The 7,218-nt window shown below is 30.7% G+C and overlaps 1 pseudogene; it reads right to left on the bottom strand.

Annotated features, from left to right (window-relative positions):
- Positions 1 to 224: 224 nt before the first annotated feature.
- On the bottom strand, positions 225 to 5,905 carry LOC133202645 (steroid 17-alpha-hydroxylase/17,20 lyase-like; annotated as a pseudogene).
- Positions 5,906 to 7,218: the final 1,313 nt, after the last annotated feature.

Below are 7,218 nucleotides of genomic sequence, written 5' to 3'. Positions count from 1 at the left end.
CATAGTAATTTATTTGAAATGGAGATTAAAATCCTATTTTTAAAAATTATATTGAGTATCTTATCCATTATTTCCCGTTAAAAAACGGAAAAAAACCTCCAACTTCAGACGAGTTTGCACATGAAATCCATTAAAAGCGCATTTGATATTTTTCACTTAAATCAAAATATTAAGTTATCTTTCCACAAAAAATTATCAAAAAGGAATAAAAGGTAGGAAGAGGGCTAAAGCTCGGCTACAAAACAAGCACTTAAAAATAGCGTCAACGTATGTTTCCTTAAAACATTCACAGAGATTCAGGGGCATCATAGAGGTAAACCCACATTCAATTCTGAACCCATTGTTCGATACATGGAGAGTAATCAAGGCGTTTCTTAGTCGCCTTTCTTTCAAATCATGCCTTCTGATACAAAAGCAGGAAATTCTTTCTGAACGTCTTAATATATTGTTTATAAATGATAATATATCCCACATATCATTGATTGATGATCCTATCCTTGACAATGACTTTATACTCAGATGGAAGTTCTGTGCCAAGTCCCAGTTGCTTGTATTCAGGATTTGCTTTCTCGCCATCTGGGAGACGGACTTCAAATCGCTGCAGCAGGTTTGCACACATCAACAGTATTTCAGGTTTGGCGACCGTTTCTCCCAAACAAACTCTGCTGCCAGCTGAAAACGGAAGCCAACTATCGGGTCTGGCAGGTTTCTTTTTCCCATTTTCATCAAGGTAACGATATGGGTCAAATTTTTCTGGGTCTTTAAAGGACTTTGGGTCATTGTGAAGAGCCCAGTGGTTAATAAAGATCGTGGTGCCTTTTGGAATGTCATATCCCCCTGTTTTTGAAAGGAATAGTATTTTTTAACAATTTTAATATAACATTTTAAGGGTCTTATAAAAATGAAAATATAGAGTGAACAACGATTGTATCATTTTAATTAGATGACACTATTTCTGAGTGAAAATCTTTAAAAACGACATTATTTTACAATACAGACCGACTTGTGAATCACAAATGGCCATGTGTGGGACACCAAGTCCTGTAACACTTCCAAGTCTCATACTTTCAAACAAACAAGCTTCCGTGTAGTCCAATTTATTACGGTCCCTCATTGATGGGTGTCTTGCTCCTTCAAAAATTTCAAATATAGATGCAGCTATTAATTAGCATCCCAAGTTCTTGTGATATCATATTTTGCTTAATAAAGCCAAATAAAATGTGTTCTATTAATGTAATTTGTTTTTTATATTTTCAATTAATGTATGTTACTCTAGAAATCTGAATTACCAATGACCCTGTCAATTTCCTCCAGGCATTTGATTTGTATTTCCGGAAATCTGGTCATGAAATATACAAACCAGTCCATTGTAAATCTGGTTGTATCCACGCCAGCTGTTAAAAAACGTTCGTCATAATCAGTAGTTATCGTATAGTTTCTTAATAGAATGTTCAAAAAGTAAAGAAAACAAATTTAGGATTTGTCTTTAAAATTTTAAGAAAAAAGAATAAGAGAATAAAATGAAATAATGATAATGCTATAGAAAAAAAAAATACAATGTTTGGGAAATATTTTACTTGCTTTTTTTGGTGGCTTTGCAATTTAAAAAAAAAAACAATATTTAAACAAATGATGTAACCTGATGATAAACCAGCTTTATTGCCTAGACTCGTATTTGTTCAAGAATATGCCATGGAATTCAAATGTAACCGAAACACACTTCTTACCTAAAAATATATCTGATATGGTTTGAATTAAACGAGTATCATCCAACTTCTCCAGGGCGGATTCGTCTCCCTCATTCTCTGCTTCTTCTTTTGCCGCCAACAAACTGTCAATAAAATCCCTATTGACACCTTCAAAACATTAAGAAATATTATTTATACATGTATACCAAGCGTATGATTCATTACACATTTAGGAGTAAATTTATATACACTGTATAAATAATTGTACGACAATTTAATTCTATAGAAATTTTTCTCCTCAAATTTTTTCATGAAAGTGAATTGACATTAATTTTGTTCTCATTTTTCAATAAGGGATTATTGCCAGCTTCTGATAAAAGTTGATTACCTGGTTTATATGTATCTACATGGTCTCTGTATTTGGTGCTTATCAATTTTGTTACTTGGTCTGCCACTTTCAGAAAATTCTTCCACTTTGCTGTAGGACAAATGTCCTTCAGACATGGTATTAAATCCTCCACGAATCCAGTACCAAAATCATCAATCAGGTTTTCTTCTAATTTAAGGAGTGTTTTCACTTCCAGGTCATCAATAGGAAGTCTGTTAAAAGATTTATTTTGATTCAATTTGTTTGGATAACAGAGATATATAAGTGATTAAAATCAAAAGGTTTTACACGCCTGGATTTTTTTTTAATTTTTTTTTTTTTTTTTTTTTTTTTTTTTTTTTTTTTTGCACATTTAGGTGTCACTGATTTACGAAATTCACTAAAAATAGAACTTGTCTCCTAAACCTACTTCTGCCCAAAACAAATAGTGTACAGTTGATGGAAGACCATAATATCTGCGTATTTTTTAAATATGAATGGATCTTTTTCCTGTGCCATTTTATTTAGGAATTTCTCCATGTTGTCTTATATCATATTTTCAAGAAGATCCCCTTGTAAATAATTCCTAGAATAAAACGATTTCTATATTTGTCACATTTTTGCAATGATATTATGATTTAAAATGTTACTCAGAAATATTGATATATTTTCTTTTAAATCAAAATCTTTCCTTTAATGATATAAAAAGTGTTCAAATATCTTTTGAGTACAGAAAAAGAAAGTTTTTAACAAAAACAATGGCAATCAATAAAAATGTCCTTTCTTTTTCTTTAACTTTGAAGATGCAATCTTATCTTCTATAAGTCGGCATCCATGTTATTTCTCAGCGAAATATCATTACAAACATTTTCCAAGTCCTTTCTTTTCTTGTCATAGGAACACGCCTGAGAGCTTTGCCGGCTATTTTCCTGTGAAGTTTCCAAGTTGGCGAATAAGTGCTAAACACTATGTCTTTACCTCCTGCAGTCATTGCATCAGCTGAAACACACACACATATCTTCCATATAATGAAAAAAATTCTTCTGAAAAACTTTCTCTATTTTTGGAATTGCTACAACTATCATTCTGTATTGTGCAAACTTAATTGTAAAATATAATTTATTCAGTGATTAATTAATTATTAATATTACTTGATGCTGACTTTGGTCTTCCAGCAAAATCTGCCTTCTTTTTTACCAATGCCTCTATTACAACTTCATTACTGTTTAGGAAAATCCAAGTTTGTGTACCTATTTTGAAATCAACATAAGAAGCCAATAAAGCTAAATCTAATCTGAGTCACACTGCTTTTTTCGACATCATACAGTTTTTACCAAACGATTCGTGTTTTATATCATCTAGCTTTAGCCTAGAAGAATAGGAAACAAAAGTCGGTTTACTCAACATTTCTTTTAAATTGTTGCAGGAATTAACTAAACCTCACCAAAAAAAACAGGCGTACAACAGGACTGTACACTTTGGACATTTCAACAGAAGAGTAAACTGAAAGATGACAAAGATTACAAAATGTAAACCTTATTTATGATCTTGATGATATACAACTAATATTTATCAAATTTTATTTATAGTATTTTCATCATTTTTTGAATTGTTGAGCAACTCTAGTATTTTAATATAATAGTATTGAAATATACTTATAAATTCTCTCTTTTTACATGCGAAAATTTAAATCTACATGCATAAGTTCATGAAAATTGGTGAATGTATTGCCAATAACAGAAGAAATATGTATTTTTCAATTTATCACGTCTTGAATGAAAAAATTCGTTAAACGTATACACATTAGTGTTTCTCTTTATTGAGAATAAAACACATTAGTGACCTATACTATGCAAGAAAACAGTTCGACTCTCTGAAAAATCAAAATAAAATTAAAACGTCCAGTGACTTTGGTGTATATTTTGTTTATCTACTCTAGAATTAATATATGTTTTTTTCATTACTGCATTAGATAAATTCATGATTAAAAAAATCAAAATGAAATTCAAAATAATATGAAAATAATGCTTACTTTTATAATGGCCGATAAGTGGTATGCACCAAGGTCCTGGCGGCAGACGATATCGCATTCGTTTGATAACGTAATATACAAAGAGACCTATACTCAGTGCTGCAAGCAAGGTCTGTGTGTTGACGGACAAGTTAATCATGTTTCACTTTTACTTTAATTTTGCCTATATAATGAATAAAGAGAAAACATTGAATTATAGTCAGTAAGTCAATATCTATAGAGATTAGGCGATAGTTGTTTGAATTTATAGTATTATGAGGCGGCAATGATGGCCATATTAATAGTCTGTTGGGTGCGGTAGATCTGTAAATTACCTCAAAGTTTCAACCTATATCCTGCACTTAATTGGCACACCTTGAAAAAGTAGCTTTCTAAAATGAATTATGAATTCAACATTTTTGACAAGACGGTTTTAGAAAATTGGATTATTGGATAAATCGTCAATTTTTGTAAATAATAATAATGATAATATATTTCTTTTTTTTATCATGGTCGCAATTTTTATTTTTAAAAATAGTATTCATTGAATACCGTTTCTAGATTAATCAAATCTTTGCATTCCTTGGGATGTGAAGTTAAAAAAATTGAGGTATTTTTGAAACGCCTAGATCAAAAGGGAGCTTAATTTTGTCTACACTTTGGCAAAACATCCTTACACTTTGCGCTCCGAAATTATACAAAATCACTCTCTATTTTTTTTTTTACAGTTATTCATTAGCAGGTTATTGGGTATATTATTCTTACGATTCAAAATTGAGAGTTGAGGTTTAATACTCCTACAAGACACGTCAGGGCCAGAAGGATAACAGAAGTGTTCCACAGTTATAATTTGCACATTGTCTTATTTGTAGTCTTCAACATATTAAGTATTATATCTTCTTATCTATACACATATATTTATATTTTATCTAGAATGTTTTTTTTTTTCATTTAGAGAAGATTATATTAATTGATTTGATTATTTTATCTTCTTTTATTTGATTTATTTTGTTGCTGTAAGTTATATCGATTTTACAAATTATTGAAATGAAAATATTAATATAAACTTGATATCTAATTATATCTGTGTAGTATTTTTTTTTATGAAACAATTAAATTATATGCTCTGTGATTAAATCGATATAAATATGTTTGTGTTTGAATGGGAAAGTTAGAAAATATTTTTATCGAACTTACGTGAAGGGGGGGGGGGGGGGGGGGAAGGGGCACATCCCTCGGGAGTATGTGCATAGTGTCAAATAACGATTATAGAAAAACTAAACGAAGATGCTTTAAATCATGACAAAACTCTTAACAATAATTAAAAAAAATATGTCCATAAATTAGAAGATTTAATACTATACATGTTGATAAGACGCTATAAAAATAAGACAATGTACCATCTATAAAACACTTAGTATAGACACCTCTACGCTTCCGTACATGGACACTCTGAGATTTAAACTTGACCTGGAATGACTAAGTTTCATTAACATTGCCAGTTAAATGAATACAGATTCCATGTCTGATATAAAGCAAAAGTAACACAGAATTATAATATTTGAATACTTAAAAATTTTGTAGTGGATTATTTTTTTTACGAAAGAGTACAAATAAAAGTATCCAATCCAAGTATTTTAAATCACAGAGGCTTCCGTATATTAAGGGTCTGCTACATTCTCCTGTACTAAGTAAAAACGGTTGATACTTGATTTACAAATATAATCTGACTGATTCAAAAACTAACCAAGTCTTGCAAACCGTAATGTTAAATTTCAATTGATTTCTAATGCCTACGATTATTGTACTCTTATTTATATTGAACATGTTGACAAACAGAGCGGTAAAGGTTTAAATCCAGTACTGTGATTTATGCTTAACTTAGGGATAAGTGCTTTTCAATTCACAATACAGAAAAAAAATCAGTTTTGTGCTTAAACACTATACTCTTTAGAGAAATGGATGTAGGATTTGCCTTTCTTATTCTCTATACAAGTTGAAATATATAATATGGCTAGAATTTATTTTAGCAAACTAGAAGTTAAATCAATACGAAAATATTTGACTAAATTTAAACATGGAAATACAACATTTGCATTCCTTATTCAAGAGTGAATTTGAGAATCCTACAGTGAAGGATCTAGAGAGGGATATTGGGGTTGTCCACAGTCCCCTAGCTTTCCTCTTAATTTTGATTTTAAAAGAAAAAAGAGATGAACCCCATTCATCATTATCAAGTGGTTCGAAATTTTTATTTAAAGTGGCAGTACGGCGCATCTCATCAAAAAACTGACTAGTTAAAATTTTCCGACAAGATTTGGAATTTTTTACTACTCATAAATGTATAAACTTTCAGAAAATTACAATTTTTACAATTAAATAATTTGGATTATTTCATTAAAATTAATAGTTATTTATGGGACGTAAATATATACATCGCAACGTGTTCGGGGTTCCACATTCCATGCTATGCACGCATGCGTAGTTTTCATAAACAAAACAGCATGGTTAGAGAGGGAAGCCCGGTAGGCCTGCTACATTGACAAAGTCGACCAAAAATAAAAATAGACAGAAAATAGAACTTGAAAAAGCAACTTTCCTGACTAAAATTTAGTTTGGGAATTAATATAATCGCAGGATATACCGATATCGAAGAAACGGGAACTCCGCGACACTCACGCAGGGCTCTCGAAGGTTCTATTCGACAGGTTTGTTGATACTTGTTATCATTTCTCATTTTTCCATCGCTTACAAAGAAAAAAAATAGTGTAAACTCAACATAAAAATACACCTTTGACTTCTAAACATTGTTGCCATTTGAAATGCTAATTTTTTTTAACTGTGCAGAAAAATATTTTGTTTGACATTTGCCGCGATAACGTATGATTAGTTGGTTTTTCCTTTCTCGGACCCCAATACACAAAACGTCAACATTTGTACTTTTAATTCTGTTAAATTCGCCTGAATGCAGACTAAAATCGTTACAATTATTATTTTAGATTATTTTATCAGAAAGTTATGATAATTTGTTTTTGAAAATTGCTTTTACCTAATATTCATTATAATTGTAAACTCTACAGTGTAGGCACGTGCCGTTTTAGAATTCACGTGGTACAAATAAACAGATCTAAGACTGCTGCAGTTCGTACGAC

This window comes from Saccostrea echinata, unplaced genomic scaffold (genome assembly GCF_033153115.1).
Source record: "Saccostrea echinata isolate AGI-Se365-2 ecotype Australia unplaced genomic scaffold, CSIRO_AGI_Sech_v1 ptg000047l, whole genome shotgun sequence".
In the NCBI taxonomy this organism is placed as follows: domain Eukaryota; kingdom Metazoa; phylum Mollusca; class Bivalvia; order Ostreida; family Ostreidae; genus Saccostrea; species Saccostrea echinata.
The sequence above is the reverse complement of the archived record's forward strand: the minus strand, read 5'-3'. Positions and strand labels throughout refer to the sequence as shown.